This window comes from Rhinatrema bivittatum, chromosome 19 (genome assembly GCF_901001135.1).
Source record: "Rhinatrema bivittatum chromosome 19, aRhiBiv1.1, whole genome shotgun sequence".
In the NCBI taxonomy this organism is placed as follows: domain Eukaryota; kingdom Metazoa; phylum Chordata; class Amphibia; order Gymnophiona; family Rhinatrematidae; genus Rhinatrema; species Rhinatrema bivittatum.
This window is the reverse complement of record NC_042633.1, coordinates 11858833-11877065: the sequence shown is the minus strand read 5'-3', so window position 1 is coordinate 11877065 and position 18233 is coordinate 11858833.

Genomic DNA, 18233 nt, shown 5'->3' with positions numbered 1-18233 from the left:
CCGGCGTATCGTGGTGGTGCTGGAAGTGGAAGGACTGGACGAAGGCTGCTGGACGTTGAAAGTGGAGCAGGAGCAACCGGTGGAGCCATGGTTGATGCACTGGGCTGGCTGGCTACCACCGCATCTAGTCGAGCGTTGAGCCGCTCCATGGAGGCGGCCATGGCTTCGAGCATACCCTGTTGCTCCATGATCTTCTGAGCCAGGCCGGGAATGGCCCGCAGAGCAGAGGCCTCCGCCGGGTCCATGGCCTTGTCTTACTGTTATGAACCGAGTGGTGGACCCTTGGTTCGACGATGATCGAGTAGACCACCGTCGTTAGGTGAGGCTGATTCTCGGGGTTGCAGATGGAAAGAGTAAAATCTGGACGCAGGCGCCTCCTGCAGGTCGTGTAATCCAGATGCTGGCGCCTCCAGCAGGTCGAGGAGCAAACCCCGCGGATCTCGTGAAGAAGTCCAATCCAGAAGTCGTGAACCAGGGTGATCTGCAGCCAGTCCAGGGGGCAAAAGCCAGAGAGGTCCGCAGCCAATCCAGGGGTCAGAAGCCAGAGAAGTCCGCAGCCAGTCCAGGGGTCAAAAGCCAGAGAGGTCTGCAGCCAATCCAGGGGTCAGAAGCCAGAGAAGTCCGCAGCCAGTCCAGGGGTCAGAAGCCAGAGAAGTCCGCAGCCACGCCAGGAATCAAGGAACCAGAAGGAACGTCAGCCGGACCAGGAAACAGCTCAGGAGGACAAACAGGAACCAGGAACAAAACAAACGCAGGAGCCAAGAAGACAAGGCAAGGACTGGAGGTCCAGACCTTGCTTAAATAGTCCCCAGCCAATAGGGAACCGCAGGAAGGAACCAGCTCATATCCGGTGAGTGTTCCTTTAATTCTGGGACCAGAGCCGCCCGCGCGGCCCTAGCTGAAGTCAGGGGGCGGAGCTAAGCCGCGCGGGGAGAGAGACCGCAGCCATCTTGGATTTGCAGCGAATGCTGCCGCTGAGAAGTCCCGCGGATATGCCTAGTGCCGGCGGTCCGACCGGCCCCTAGGGATGGGGGTAAGTGCCGTTCGCGGCTTGCCACGGCTGGGTTTTATAACACCAGTAAAGATACATTGCCTAATATAGGTATAAGTAAAAGATACAGTGCCTAATGTAGGTTAAATAAACAGTTGCTAATTATAAGGGGAGGCCTAAGTTAAATAAACAGTTGCTAATTATAAGACTAGGTTATGTCTTCGACTGCCATAGATTAAGTGAGTTCTATAGATGATCTAAATAGCTCTCAGGTGGGTAATCATTGGCCGAGATGTTCCACAGGAAGCTGTTATGGGAAAGCTTGGTTGAACAACCAAGTCTTGAGTCTTTTTTTAAATGTAGATGAGCATTGCACTGCTCTGAGTTCTGGTGGGAGAGAGTTCCAGATTTTGGGGCCCGCTGTAGAGAAGGCTCTTTTGCTTAATGCTGACTTCATCGGTAGTGTATGTAGGTTGTTTTTATAGGCTTGTCTTACTGGTCTGGAGGAGGTGTGGAATCGGAGAGGGATTTTGAGCTCGAGTGGTGCCAAGTTGTGTAGAGCCTTGTGGGTTATTGAGAGCACTTTGAATAGTATTCTGAATTTCACGGGTAGCCAGTGTAGGGTTTTCAAAATAGGTGATATGTGGTCTCTTTTATTGGACTTGGTTAAGATCCTTGCTGCTGCGTTTTGCAGCATCTGTAGGGGTTTTATGGCGTTAGCGGGGAGGCCTAGTAGAAGCGAGTTGCAATAATCTATTTTCGTGAGAATGATAGCTTGTAGCACTAAACGGAAATCTTGGAAATGGAGGAGAGGTCTCAACCTTTTCAAAACTTGTAATTTGAAGAATCCATCCTTTACGATATTATTTATGAGAGATCTGTAATTCATTTGATTATCAAGGATAACCCCTAGATTTCTGACTTGTGTGGACATTGTTAATTGAGAAGACAAGATGGTACTGGGATGTGTGTGGGTTCCGTCTTGGGAGATGAGTAGGTATTCTGTTTTGCTTTGATTTAGAATCAGATTGAGGCTCGTGAGCAAGTTGTTGATGGCTAGTTGGCAAGAGTTCCAGAAGTCCAGGGTTTTTTGGAGAGATTCAGTGATAGGAATCATTATCTGCACATCGTCTGCGTATAAGTAGTGTATGAGATTTAGATTAATGAGGAGCTGGCAGAGTGGTAGAAGGTATATATTGAATAAGGTTGGAGAAAGTGACGAGCCTTGAGGGACTCCTAAGGTGCAGGTGACTGGTTGCGAAACTTCCTTGTTGACCTTGACCTTGTACTGTCTGTTCTGTAAGAATGATTTGCACCATTTGAGGGCCTCATCTCTGATGCCTATGTCTGACAGACGATCTATTAATGTGTTATGATTGACCGTGTCAAATGCCGCCGAGAGATCAAGTAGGATGAGAAGACAAGGGTGTCGGTTTTCCAGGTTTAGTAATATGGAGTCCGTTAGTGAGATAAGTAGAGTTTCCGTGCTTCGTGATTGGCGGAAACCGAACTGAGCTGGAGACAAAATGTTGTTATATATATATATATATATATATACCGTATTTTCTGTTGTATAAGACGAGTTTTTAACCCCTGAAAATCTTCTCAAAAGTCGGGGGTCGTCTTATAGGGCGAATAATTACCGCATTTTTCGCTCCATAAGACACACTTTTTTCCCCCAAAAGTGGGGGGAAAATGTCTGCGTCTTATGGAGCGAATATAAAAAAAAATAAAAATCTAACAAAACCCCCCACCCTCCTGACCCCCCCCCCGACCTGTCAAATTAATTTACTACAAACCCCCCCCCCCCCCCCAAGACCTGCCAAAAGTCCCTGGTGGTCCAGCGGGGGTCCAGGAGCGGTCCGGGAGTGATCTTCTGGACTTGGGCCATCGGCTGCCAGCAATCAAAATGGCGCCGACGGCCCTTTGCCCTTACTATGTCACAGGAGCTACCGCTGCCATTGGTCGACCCCAGTGACATGGTAAGGGCAAAGGGCCGTCGGCGCCATTTTGATTGCTGGCAGCCGACGGCCCAAGCCCAGGAGATCGCTCCCGGACCACTCCTGGACCCCCGCTGGACCACCAGGGACTTTTGGCAGGTCTTGAAGGGGTCAGGAGGGTGGGGGGTTGTAGAAAACTAATTTGGCAGATCTTGTGGATGGTCAGGAGGGTGGGGGGTTGTATTTAATTTTGCAGGTCTTGGAGGGGTCAGGAGGGTGGGGGTTGTATTTAATTAATTTGGCAGGTCTTGGGGGGGTCAGGATGGTGGGGGAAGCTGAGGGATTAGTTTTAAAGGGTCGGGGGTGGGTTTTTTGTTTATCGGCTCGGGCACAGCCGATAAAAAAAAACCCGATCGGGCCGGACGAAAAAAAAACACGATGTGAATCGGAACTGGAATCAGAACTGATTCCGGTTCCAATTCACATCTCTGTTACCAGTACCTCCTTCTCTGCCTCTCAGATCTCGCACATGCACGTCTGCACCACTTCACTTCAGTCCTCAGGAGCGAGATCTGAGAGGCAGAGAAGGAGGTACTGGTAATAGGATACAAGGGTGGGCCAGAGGGATGCAGTACCACTCTGATAGTCTTGGAGACAGGGAGAGCTGACCAATCCAAGCAGGATTTGTATACAACAACCAGCCAATCGCTGGTAAGGTACATCGCTTGCCGTGATTGGCTGGTTTTTGTATACTGGGTACCACATACAGTATGGTTATGTAGTGACACAGAAGGGTAGTCTTATACGGCGAGTATATCCCAAACTCTATATTTTAACTAGAAAAGTTGGGGGTCGTCTTATATGCCCAGTCGTCTTATACGCTGGAAAATATGGTATATCTCTCTCTTTCTCTCTCTATATATATCTCTATATAAATAAAAATGTTAGTTTGGACAAAATCGCTAATCTCAGAAACCACTGAACCGATTGCTTTCAAATTTGGACACAACCTTCATTTCGCATACAGGAAGGTTTTTCTGTACTTACATTACAGATATGTCACACCTGTGACAGGTAAAATAGGTTTAAAGATTTTTTTGAGAAAACAGCGACATCTGCTGGACGTAAGTGCCATCTGTTACACCTTACACTAACACACGCTACACTAATCATTTCGCCAGTCCAGGTCCACGTTTCACTTCCATTTTAACACATTCGCGCACTTTTTTCGCTGGAAGATAACTATTTCCTTTACAGATAAAATACACCCACCACCCTCCTCACACCCCCCACACACATGCCAAATTGATTTACTTCCTACAGCCTCCCAACACATACAAAACCACCCTCCTCACACCCCCCACACACATGCCAAATTTATTTACTTCCCAGGCCCTCACAACACACACAAAACCTGACAGAAGTCCGGGAGGCTCCAGCGGGGGGGGCCAGGACCGGTCCGGGACACATCTCCTGCACTACGGCCGTCGGCTGCCAGCAATCAACATGGCGCTGACGGCCCTTTCCCTTACTATGCCACTCGGGGACACCAATGGCGGCAGTAGCCCATGTGACATAGTAAGGGCGAGGGCCCCTCGGCGCCATTTTCAGGACTGGCAGCCGGAGGACCTTTGCCCTTACTATGTCAGAGGACCTACCACTGCCATTGCTCCACCCCACTGACATAGTAAGGGCAAAGGGCCGTTGGAACCCGTTTCAGTGCTCGCAGCCGACGGACCAACACCAATACATCGCTCCCGGACCACTCCTGAACGCCCGCTCCAACGACTGACATTTTTAGCAGGTCTCGGGGGGTCTGGAGGGTGGGGGTGGTAATGAATTTATTACAAACATCTTGGGGAGGGGTCACGAGGAGGGGGCAGGTTTAATTCATTCGGCAACTCTGGGGGGGAGGGGGCAGGGGGGTGGGCTACTGTTTTTCGCAGGGCTGGGGGAGGGGGGGCAGGAGAGTGTGGGGTGGTTTGTTTAAGAGAACTTTTCTCATAGGGTTGTTTTTTGGGGGAAGGGGGAGGTTCACACACAAATACATACACTAAACTTGCACGATCTCGGGAACGCATCAAAAGAGCCCTCCCCAGACCACAAAACAAATTTGGGAGTGCAAATTTGGTTAGGCACTCCCCTATTTGGTTACATAACGCGCACAGATGCCCAGGGACAGACCACATGTAGCACCAACAATTTTAATTTGCCAGGTCTTGGGGGGGGGGGGGCAGGAGGGTGGGGGGTTATTATTTGATTTAAAGGGTTGGGATTGGGTTTTTTTTGGGGGGGGGGGGGGGGGGGGGGAGGTTCCCACAGAAATAGAAAGACAAAGGTTTTCTGACCTGAAGGAAAGGCAGTAGGTGGGGGGAGGTGACAGTGAGGGGAGGGAGAATGAGGGGGGAGGTGAGTGTCAGGGGAGGGAGAATGAGGAGAGAGGTGAGTGTGAGGGAGAGAGTTGGAGTGGGGACAGGGGAGGGAAGGGGTTGGGGGGTGAGTGACCAACAGGGAGGAGGATGAGTGACTGAGGTAAATGAGCAAGGGGAAGGGGGAGGGAGGGAAAAGAACCTGACTTTGCCACTGCAACGCGTGGCAGGGTACCGCTAGTATATATATATTGTGATGTAGTGCAGCACTGCCGGGGGGGGGGGGGGGGGGGGGGGGGGCAGGAATGGATAAGATACCATAAGGCAGCTAGTAATACTAGAGCCAGCCAGCAGGGGGAGCAGGTGAAGGCGGAAACTACAAATCCCAGGTTCCTAGAACCACCACCTGACCTGTAGGGAGAGCCTGGAGGAGAGCAGGTGGCAGACTTGGACTAATGAGTCACACAGGTGAGCCTAGGGAGCTAGAGGAAGGGGGCATGCCTAGGTAGCGGCAGTGGCCAGAAAAAGCCAGTGCCAGGAAGCAACAGGGGAGGAAATGGAGGTAGGTTCCGGGGGAGAGGAATCCTCCAGCTGTCTCAGGGGCACAGCCTAGCCTGGAAAGGGAAATGGATAACCTGTACCCTAAGGGAAGTTAGGGCAGGGGTGTTTGCTGGTGAACTGGAGAGCCGGGGGGGCTCAAACAGTACCTTTGCTCCAGCACACATGTGTTAAGGTGTTTGCTGGTGAACTGGAGAGCCGGGGGGGGCTCAAACAGTACCTTTGCTCCAGCACACATGTGTTAAGGGGTTAGACTGCTGGAGAGCGGGGGCAGGGTCATTTGTTCAGCTCCTGAGGGGACGGAGCCAATGTAACAGATTCAGCTACTCTGCTTTATAAAATTGCTTTGAGGAACCTCTCTTTCTCTCTCTCTGTTATCTTTGGGGGTTGGGGGACTGCTTCAACCCCACTCCATACAAAGAGAACCCAGAAGCCCCGCAAAACCAGGGCCTCTGGAGACCTGAACCAAGGGAGTCCTGTGCGACTGAGGGACTCCAGGATATCCAGGACTCGCGAGGGGCCTGAGCTGGAGGCAGCGGAGCGGCACCCAGGTCAGCACGGGCGGTGAGCCTTCACATATGGTGGCAGCAGTGGGATCCAATGGAACTCGCCTTACAGAGGAGCCTTACGGAGGAAAAGGCATATTAGGGCATTTACTGACCTGGGGAAGAGAGGGTGTCAGAAGATGTACTGAAGGGGGATAATCGAATCACACGAGGATACAGCCCTGACGAGTGCCCAACTTACAGACGAGGTTGCTGAGCCTGACCAGACCACTGAGAGGACCGGACAGGATTAGGAGAAGCAGACTAGGCTGGGGATTAGCCGTGGAGAGCTCTGGATGCCTTTTGTGTCTAGGTTCCGGTAAGCGTACCTGGGGCTAGCTATACCGTCGGAAGGAGAGGGGGCTCCGGGTACTGTGGTGTGTGGTGGTGCCAAGGAGACGCCCAGGGGTTATGCAATCGATGGCGGGGATGTATACTGCAGAAGTGCTGGTGTAATTTGTTCTTCTGGTAAGGGTGTAAGCAGAGACTGGGGGCTGGCAGATTTGGTGAAGCAGTCTGCACTCGGATCCCCTTTTCCTTTCGTTACCAGGTACCCAACAACTACGAGGGTGTACAAAGAAACCCTGGCAAGCAGCAAGAGGCACCACATAGAGAGGGTGCGGAAGCTGGCTGTGTTGGGAAAAGAAGGCCTGACGACGATGGAAAAGCCAAAGGAAATGGACTCCTGTGATTCACAGAACAGAAGCTATCACAACCCACTGTGGAAAAAGAGATGGGACTGTATACCTTCAGTTAAGAAATCACTGGGACTGTTTCAACAGGGTGTAGATGGTGATGTTAAAATTGGTGATTTTATGGGCAGCCAGGGGGGCTGGAATAAAGAGCAGTGTCCTTGTGACAAAGAGATATACGGGGAACTGCAAAAGGTTTATGAGGGGGAATATTGTGTGTCAAGTGGTTTTATTGGCAGCCAGGGGGGCTGGAATAAGGAGCGGGGTCCTCAGGAGAAAGGGATATACGAGGAACTGCAGGAGACTGGCACAGCAGGGGCCAAGAAGGCTAGATCCCCAGGGGGTGGGACTGAACCCACCAACCAGCGGCCAAAGATAGAAATGGCCGGGAAGGGTCCTAAAAAGGAGAAAGAGGAATGCTTATGGGGCCCGCAGCCAGACCAGGTTAAGGAAGACTGCCCATGTGAAGAAGTACACAGAGAGGGGCAGGAGATTAATGTGGCAAAGTTAAGGTCTGGCGCAGGAAGTGTCGTACATAGAGGAGCCCGAGGGACACCCCAAAGAAATGGAAAAAAAGGTAGAAGCCAGAGGGGCAGTACCTCTTGCCAGATTTGTGGAGAAGACAGCCATGTAGGGGAGACTTGTCCCAAAGACCCACTGGAAATGCTATACAGAGAGTGGGTTGGGGAAGGGACGGACCTTGAGGGGTCTCCGCATGGAAGGGGTGAGAGTATAGACACCCCCAATGCTTGTACCCAGGTTGAGAATAGGGGTGGTTTGAAGGCGGAACAGTCGAGGGGTGTTTTGCACAGTTTTAGTAAGGACAATAAGACCCAGAAGATGGAGCGCGGTTACGCGAGGCAGATAATGATGGGGGAGGTTAGAGTGAGTACCTCACAGTCTCAAGGTGCGGGTGACCCAGATGTCTTCACAGGGGCTTGTCTTTCAGCAGAATCCCACGAGGTAGAAGAGGCACACTCTGGGCAGGAAGGGGGACAGTAGAGGGGAATAAAAGGGAGGAATTTCTCCAAGCTTGTTTCCCAGCCAGAGAAGGGGGCCTGGCTCCGGAGGGGTTGAGCACTGCTGATACTGAACAGGAAAGCAGCACCAGGGACAAAGTAGTAAGAGACTCCCCTTGGAGTGGTCAAAAGGGGGAGGGTTATTTGAAGATAGGGAGTGTGGAAGGAAGCCTAGAAGTAGGCAAGACTCCAGGTCTAAAGGGGAAGAAAGCGAGGAAGAAGCAAGCAGATTTTAAGAAGAGGGTAGAAGAGAAAGTTTCCTCAGTACAAGGCATACGGGTTGAGCAGGAGAGTCCGCGCAAGCCAGGGGGAAGAGTGGATCAGGACTCTGTAAGAGGGTCCTTGGCCCAACAACTAGCACTAGCCCTTCAGGGGAAGGTGAAGCTAGAGAGGGAGTTGGGGACAGCCCTGAGTTTATTGCAGCAGCAGATAGAACAAAATCAGCAGTTGCAGTTGCTAATGTCCGGATTACTCGATAGCCATTCGGCCACTAAGGGGGAAGTTGCAGGCCTGCAGGGGAAGCTGCAGCAAGCCCACCAGAGCCATGCTGAGTCAGAAGAAAGGTGGACAAGGGTGAGAGAGGAACAGAGGACTATGCAGGAAGCCGTTGTGAAAAGGTGGGAGGCCAAGTGCCAGGAGCTCTCTGACCTTGTAGCCACCCAACAGCAACTTCGGGAAACCGCTGAGGAGGAAGCTGCCAGATTAAAACAGTTATTAGACCAGGAGGGTGAGGTGCATGCTACACCGCAACGAGAGCTGGAGGGCAGGATCAAGGGGCTGCAAGACCAAAATTACAAGATTTTGGAGGAAAAGGCAGCGCTGGAGGTCTCAGTTGGCGCCAGGGTCAGACAGCTAACTCAGAGAGAAGGGGAACTGCAAGTCCAGGTTACTGCACTGCAAGAGGCTCTGGACGCAGAAAAGTTGTTACGCAGGGAGGCGGAGATCGAGAAAATGAATTTGAATCTAGAGTTAGAGAGGTTGAAAGAAGAGCAGAGAGCGTGCTTAGATACCAGGGAGACTCAGTGTGTATTTCACTTGGGGTCTACCTGTCAAGTCAAGTCAAGAGCAGTGAGGCCAGAAGTTAGTGAAGTGTCTGAAGCCCAAGGCCATCACGGTCAGACTCAATCAGGTGGGGGGGAGGATGGTCCCTACCTTGGGGAGAAGGGTCAGTTGCCAGTGGAGTGGGACAAGCAGACTTTGGGAATCCAGGATGAGGAACAGCCCTGTTGCCTAGTGCAGTCGGTTGAGGAAGGCCAGGCATTGCAGAGGTGGGGAGACAAGACGAATCAACTTCAGGGAGGACTGCAAGAGATTTCAGGGGGGTTGCCGAGGGAAGAGGAGATTATGCAGCTCACTGGAGAACACACTCTATTAAGAGCAGACTCACAGGAGCCCCGCAAGCCAGATCAAGAGGAAACCGAGCAGCCTCAACCAGCTGACAGGGGAAAAGGCCAGTTTCAGGAGGGAAAGGAGTCCTCATGGTTTCAGATAATAAAGGGAGTGAGCTCGTGGAGACAGAATAGACTAAGAATATCTGGCGGATATAGGCGTTGGTGCCAGTTACTCAAAGGTCTGGGTAACAGCAAAGTCCCAGTAGTAATCTTTGACACATCCTCTGCCAGGAATAGAAAAGACAGAGGGTGGTGGACTTTCAAGAAATCTGAGAAATTCCTTATGGTGGAGTATCAAAGACTCAGAACAAACCAGAGGAGAGTAGATGAGGCTACTGCTTATAAAGCCTTTCTACATATCCCTATCGGTAGAGGTTTGGAAGAAGGATTGATATGTTCTCGTCTCAGAGAATTTTTGTGTTTAAGTTTACAATTAGAAGGGGATAGGAATACGGCATACCCTGCGCAAAGACTTTTAAGGGGGAGGGTGTGTGGTAAGTTGACCCAGAGGCGAGTCTCTGCACTGTACAACTTTAAGAGGTTAGGAGGAAGCGATGGTATGCTCTCTTCTAAAGGAATGGCTTTTTGTGTTCAGGTTAGAAGCACTATACACCCCGTGCAGAGACTTTTTAAAGGGGGAGGGTGTGTGATGTAGTGCAGCACTGCCGGGGGGGGGGGCCAGGAATGGATAAGATACCATAAGGCAGCTAGTAATACTAGAGCCAGCCAGCAGGGGGAGCAGGTGAAGGCGGAAACTACAAATCCCAGGTTCCTAGAACCACCACCTGACCTGTAGGGAGAGCCTGGAGGAGAGCAGGTGGCAGACTTGGACTAATGAGTCACACAGGTGAGCCTAGGGAGCTAGAGGAAGGGGGCATGCCTAGGTAGCGGCAGTGGCCAGAAAAAGCCAGTGCCAGGAAGCAACAGGGGAGGAAATGGAGGTAGGTTCCGGGGAGAGGAATCCTCCAGCTGTCTCAGGGGCACAGCCTAGCCAGAAAAGGGAAACGGATAACCTGTACCCTAAGGGAAGTTAGGGCAGGGGTGTTTGCTGGTGAACTGGAGAGCCGGGGGGGCTCAAACAGTACCTTTGCTCCAGCACATGTGTTAAGGTGTTTGCTGGTGAACTGGAGAGCCGGGGGGGCTCAAACAGTACCTTTGCTCCAGCACACATGTGTTAAGGGGTTAGACTGCTGGAGAGCGGGGGCAGGGTCATTTGTTCAGCTCCTGAGGGGACGGAGCCAATGTAACAGATTCAGCTACTCTGCTTTATAAAATTGCTTTGAGGAACCTCTTTCTCTCTCTGTTATCTTTGGGGGTTGGGGGACTGCTTCAACCCCACTCCATTCAAAGAGAACCCAGAAGCCCCGCAAAACCAGGGCCAGCGGAGACCTGAACCCAGGGAGTCCTGTGAGACTGAGGGACTCCAGGGATATCCAGGACTCGCGAGGGGCCTGAGCTGGAGGCAGCGGAGCGGCACCCAGGTCAGCACGGGTGGTGAGCCTTCACAATATATATACATATATATACACATACATACATACTTTGCAATAATAATTTCCTGTGCACTGTAGATAAGGTTATATATATTTTCAGTTACTGCCAGTCAAGATGGTCCAGTCCTGGTTTTACTCTCATTCTATGCATGGCCCCTAGTATCTGTGTTTTTCTATGAGAAATAAGAATAGATCTTCATATATAATGTAGTAAAACATGGACTTGCTCAGAAAATATAGGACTGACCAAGAAGCCTACCTTTAGAAACAATGACTTCAACCATCCAAGGTAAAGCACTCCATGAATGGGGCAGCTGATATCATTCCAAGGGAGCTGTGACTTACATTCTTGGCCAAATCTGTGGTTCACAAGACAAAGTAGGCTCATCTTGGGGGAAGGGGGCAAGGGCATGGTTGGAATTTAAGCCTATAGAAGTCAAGAAGATGGATCCTATGACTGGATGGTCTCCAGCAATGCTGTGGTTAAAAGCAAAAGGAGATGGTACAGGAGGAGATTTGCAATGGTGTTTCTCATTGTTTGCTTTCTTTATTTCATTTTGTTTCCTTGAAACACACCACAGACCCAATCATCGGAGAGAATGTGAGCCCTTGGACCACGGCACAACCCTAGGGCAAGGATCCAAGGTACACTCTGTGGATAGGTGAGCACTTCCAGGCATGGGCTGGACAGATGCTTAGATGCACTTGGAGACGTGGAACACTTGCAACACTCGGAGACTCTGCTGAACCTGCACGCAAAGGAATTGGACCCAGCAATGCAATACTGGTTTCCAGGTAGCCCTCAGGCCACTTGAAAGCCCTTTCAGACCTCCTGCTTGGGAAAGGTTTATGGATTAGGACAGAGAGAGAGGTCGAGGACAGAAGATGACTCTGGAGACTTGGCACTCAGATGAAGGCACTGAAGACATGGAACTCAGACTGAGATTGAGGCTCAGACTCAGACTGAACCCAATGCCACAGCATGGCTTACACAGCCCATGGGCTGATCGTAGACCACACCGAATGTGGAGCAGACTCTGGGCTTGGAACATGATGAAGACTTGGCACAGGAAAGATGACAAAGACTCTGAGAGAGATCTGCACCACTGTGCACCGTACACAACTCATTGGCCGGTCGTGGACCATGCCAGAAGCGAAGCAGACTCTGTACTTGGACTTGGACATGGACAGAAGCTGGACAAGAGGCTCCAAATAGCAGGGACAGGATTCAGGAACTCAGTAACTCAGAACCAGGGACGGGGCCCTGGCATTTAAAAACAAGGGACTTCCAGAAACTTGATCAGTGAAGAAAACAGGCCTTGTGCTACAAGGCACCCTACACAACCCATGAGCTGGTCGCAGACCACGACACTGGCATGCCTGTAACAGTGGACAAGAGAGAAGACCTAGAAGGCAGGACTTGGAGACAAGGACTGGAACATCAGGAACTTGACATCAGGAAAAAGCAGAAGATTCAGGGACCATCAATAGACCAGGAATATGGAACAAAGAACATGGACTTCCCACAAAGAACAAGGAACATGAAAACCTGGACGGAATGAAGAACTGGAACTCTGAAGACTCCTGGAGTGAATAGGTTGGACTGGGACTCCAGGATAAAGCAATTCCTTCCAAAGGTGAGGAACAGCAGATTGAAGAGCCCTTTTATAGGCTGGCTAGATGGGGAGGCAAAGACATCATCAGGGAGGGCCGCAGAGCTTTTCCTGCCATGAGCCCTTTAAATGTTCAAGAGGAGTGCTTATGTGTATGCCTAACAGAAACCTGGCAGGAAATGGAGTCAGCATAGTCAGGGGACCTCAGTCCATGCTTGATGGTGTCAGGGCAGTGGCAACTCGGGCCACAAGAAGCTGGGCTGAGATGGTGGCACCCCAGGGCCACAAGGAGACAGCAGGGGTGACCCAGGGGAAAAGGCAACACTGGAGATCACGGCACTCCAAGGGCGCACTTGGAACAGGAGCAAGAAGTGGCAATATTTGGGGTGAATGAGCCACTTGCAGACCTGACCATGGGCAGCAAATGCAACAATTTTCAGTAGAAACATGTAAACAGCACTGTAGTTTAGGATTCTCCTATGGCTTCTTTGCAGATACCTTTGCATAGAGTCTCAGTCATCTCATATGTCCTGGATAAACTGGGTTCAATGCAGGTTGTGATGCCTTTTGTCAGATTGTCTGGAAAGGGCTCTTGGATCTCTAAACTTGTGTATAGCAACTTCTTTGGATTAACTTTATATTTATTCAATAAAGTTCATCACTATAATAAAGAAAACCCACGTAGTAGCATGTATATGCAAATACTAAATACATCTTGACTTGCTATATAGAGGAACTCATTGGGTGATAAATGACCTTCATATGTAGCCACTATATTTATGTGGCTTTTGTGAAGGTAAACCCTATAAACTTCCGGGTTTTTTAATCATTAGGTTACTTATGGGTATTATTATGAATGATTCTGGTGAGAGCTTTCGTCACATAAATATAGTGGCTACATATGAAGATCACTTATCACCCAATGAGTTCCTCTATAAAGTTCATCACAGCATAAAAAGAAAGAGAGAAGCCTAGAATTTTCCTAAAAATAAATCAGTGCATTATTTCAACAAAAAGAAGGAAACGTTTTGGAAAACGTAATTGGGGACATTTTCAAAGAGCTGGTCAGATCTCTGCACAGAACGTGTGATGGATTTGCTGAGTCTGCATAAGTGGATTTTTATTTACCTGAAAGCAGGTACACATTTTTCACCACATTTATCTTTTTAGCAGCATAGTAAAGAGCTATTCCACAAAGTATTTTGGAAGTGTGTTTGGAAATTCTACAAGTATATTTTTTATTTTAAAAAATGTACAGGCACAGCAGACAAGCTGCCAATGTGCTCACTTTATAGAAATCAGGTGATTCTATATGCTCCTGCTGAAACTCTCCATTCATCATCCCATCCATTGCCCAGGCCACCCTAACCAAACCCAATAACAGGGACTTCTATTGCCTGGTCCCTAAACTATGCTAAACTATGGCAAAGGGCATGAGAGCCAGAGAAGACTACCTGGGAAAAAGAAAAAACTGCAAGGATTGGTTTTTCTGATTAGCTTTCCCATTATTTAATAACTGAGTGACTCCTCCCTTCCACATTACACACATGGCAGAACCATACCTGGGAGCTTCTGATTTCAATTAATCCTGAGATGACTGTGAATTAGAAAGGGGGGGTGCATGCGGGTGCTGCAGTAGCATATGCCCTTTCATACATAAACACACTATGCACATTTCTCTCATTCCTTCTTTCACACACACAAATGATCATTCTCACACAGGGTCACTCTCATTTTCACACACAGCTTCTCACATATGATCACTCACTCTTTTAACTCCCTTTTCCAAACACAAACATTCCCTCTCTCTCTCTCATTCACACACATGCTCAGTCATTCTCTCTCCTCACCCTGAACCCACCAGAGAAAAAGCTTCCTCCTCCAGGCTCACAGATCTCCTCCTGTTTCTTCTGCATTGGCGAGTGGTGGGAATTAGATCACTTTCTGCATTCCTCCCCCAACAGGTGCCAACCAACCTTGAATTTCCTTTCCCCACACCAGGCCTAGGCTGGTACTGTTTCTTCTTCCTCTGTGCAGGGGTCGATTGTTCTTTTACACTTTCCACCTCCTGCTTAGGGACCTGGCTGATCAGCTTTCTTCTTGTTCTACTTGAGGGTTGACGCTACTCCTTTTTTTAGCCATATGGCCTGAGTACCACACTCCTTCTCTTCTACCTGCATGGCCCAGTTAACTCTGAGCCAAATCAATAGAGTTCCCAGAATTAGACAGAACACCTGCCATATACACTTAGCTCTTAACTATTCTTGTGTTGATATTTACTGCTTATTGCCCATCCATGTATGGAGGCACCATATTTATTTGATCCTTGTTATACACCTTATTGATTTAATTCTAATTATTAAAAAGAAATTTGGTATGAAAATCCACCCTATTGCTCAGGTACAAAACCATGAAATAGCCTTATTTTTCTCAAATAATATGCAGATCTGTCTAGTTTACTGCCCCCCCTGGGTTTGCTCAAACTAAATATTTCACCCATTGTGGAATTTTTTGTTGCCAATCTTAAACCTAACAAACCTTTGATCATCCTTGGAGATTTTAACCTACAGGTTGATAAAGATCCATGCTCTATAACATGTCATACATTGATAGATGCTCTCTCTGCCCTTGGTTACAACTTACTAAGTAAGGAAACTACCCACAAGGCAGGGCATGCACTTGATTTGATCTTTTATAATGAATATTTGACAATGGCGTCAGAAGTAACAATATCCCCAGTCCCATGGTCAGATCATTTTCTAATTCATGTGGATTTTAATTTTAAAGAATTATCTGCTCAACAGCCAACATGTCCATCCCAATTTAAATACCGACCACCGTTTAAGACCGATGAATTAAATAATGAACTTCTAAATAAAACAATGAACATTAACTCAACATCTGCACAAGATGCAGTGGACTCATGGCTAGAAATTACGTCGGAAATTGCAAATAGAATGAACCCCATTAAAAGTAAAACCCTCCCTAAAAATAGGAAATCAAACCCATGGTATAACGAAAAGATCAGCACTGAAAAGAAACTGTTAAGACAGAAAGAAATGATCTGGAGAAAGAGTAAATCCATTATAGCACTTAGTAATTATCGTTCATTTTTAGCCCACTACAAAAAACTAATCAACACCACCAAAAAAAGAGTACTATGGGAAAAAGATTAACACATTTTCTAACAATCAACAATCTCTCTTCAAGATTGTGAATAAATTAACCTCTGATACTACTTATCCCGATGTAGAATTACCGGATGTAAGATGCAATGAAATTGCTTATTTTTTTAAGGAACAAATAGACAAACTGTTAGATAATCTAGATAACATGAAACAACAGGTTATCTCACTCGGCAAAAAAGACATTCCCATCTGGTTAGACTTTGAGGATACCTCAATTCTCGAGGTTGAACGGCTAATCAATACGATGAACCCTGCTAACCATCCTTTAGATGCAATTCGGATCATAGAGCTTAAACCAATAATTCTGACAATTTCACCAATTATTACTAACCTCATTAATAAATCACTCTCGGAGGGTAAACTCCCAGATTGTCTGAAAGGTGCAATCGTCAGACCTACATTAAAGAAGAAGAATTTAGATCACACCATGCTGAATAACTATAGACCGGTCTCAAATCTTTCCTTTGTCGCACAATTAATTGAAAAGATAGTCCATAATCAGTTAACTTCCCATTTAGACTCACATGACATACTTTATCCCACTCAATTTGGTTTCAGACGTCACTTTAGCACTGAAACTCTCCTCCTCGCTTTATCAGATACAGTACTATGAGGGATGGATAAAGGACAGGCTAATCTCGCTAAACGATAATACTAATTTTAAGCTGGCTGAACAAATCAGGGACCTAGGTGTTACTATGGACTCTGAATTATCATTCAATAAACATATTTTGCTGAAAGTAAAAGAAGGCTATTTTAAATTAATGACCTTGAAACGATTAAAATCACTTCTCTCACAAAATGACTTCCAGACAGTACTTCAAGCCTTAATATTTACTAGCACAGATTATTGTAATTCGTTATTGTTAGGTCTCCTGTCCTCCTCTATCAATCCACTTCAAGTCCTTCAAAACGCTGCAACAAGGATACTAACAGGCAAAAAGAGATCTGACCACATCACCCCCACACTGATGAACCTCCATTGGTTACCAATTGAATCTCACGTCAAATTTAAAACCTCTGTATTCTGCATAGATTACTTTTTGGTGAGCACGTCAATTGGTTAAACACAGTTTTCAGATTGCACGTCCCACAGAGAAACTTACGCTCAGCAAACAAGGGGTTACTTTCATTACCCTCTGTACAATCGGCACTTTTGAACCAAGTGAGGGAGAGAGCACTATCATGAGCAGGCCCAAATATTTGGAACACCCTACCAATCTCATTAACACTAGAGTCCAACTTTAAAAAGTTTAAGCGTGAATTAAAAACCTGGCTTTTTAGTGAAGCATATACAGCTTGAGCGAAATGCGCTGTTTGATTCTATATTATTTTTTGTTTTACCCTAATTTTGAAATGTTTCTTATGACTACTTGAGTTTTATTGTATTTTGATTTCATTTTTAATTTATCTTTTAATTATGTATATTTTACCAGAGTTGTTATTTTCTGTTTTATGGCACTCAATTTGATTTTTGAATAATATTCTCCCCAAACATTATCATTGCTGCTTGATCTTATGATATTTAATTTTAATGAATTGTTAATTGTACCTTCTATTTATTTTTTACAAACAGTTACCATATATAGGAAGACTGTTTTTGATTGTAAATGTCCTGTATTAATGACTGCTTCTTGTATTTTATTGTAAAGCATTAAGATGGCTCGTCTTAGCGATGGTATACAAAACCAAATAAATAAATTTATTGTACTTACTCTGTTTCAACCAATATGCGATTACTGTTATGTCTGACTATATTTATTTATTTTTAAATGTATATGCTGCCTATGTAATACAAGATATGGTACTATGCTTCATCATTGGGAACTTTCCAACAATAGGAGGTTCATTGGAGGTGTGAAGAAGATAGTGAATGGGCTCTTCCCCCAAAGATGATAGGTTTTAAAAATGCAATATAATATTGTACCATAGGGGGAGTTATTAAGAGGATTTTTTGAAGTTTTAGAACCTGAATCTGTTTCTGAAGAAATCAGAGATATTGTGTGGAGATATTAGTTCTGCTGGACAGAGTACAAGTGTCTCTCCCTGGTATGAGCTAAAGAGTATGTTGCGCTAGAGGTGGACCCTTGGCCTGGTACAGGATTGGTACAGCCCTCTGAGGGATCCCAGAGGGCGCCTGCTGCCAGGAGGCGGAGCACACAAGGAGACAGAGGCAAGCTGAAGCTTCACCAATAACGGCCCGGGGGCTCCGCGGGTTGTGCCCTTGGATTCCCGGGCTGCCTGGGCTTAGGTGGGTCTCTGGGAGTCTCTCGGAGAGATGGTAGAGAGGTGTGCCCACCAAGAGTAGAGGTACATGGCTGATGGTGAACAGACGAGCTAGACCAGAACCGAGAATACCGGAGACCATGGGTACGAGGCAGAAACTGAAGGTCCTCCAGGCAAGGTAGACAGCACCTAGTGGTCTAGCATGAGG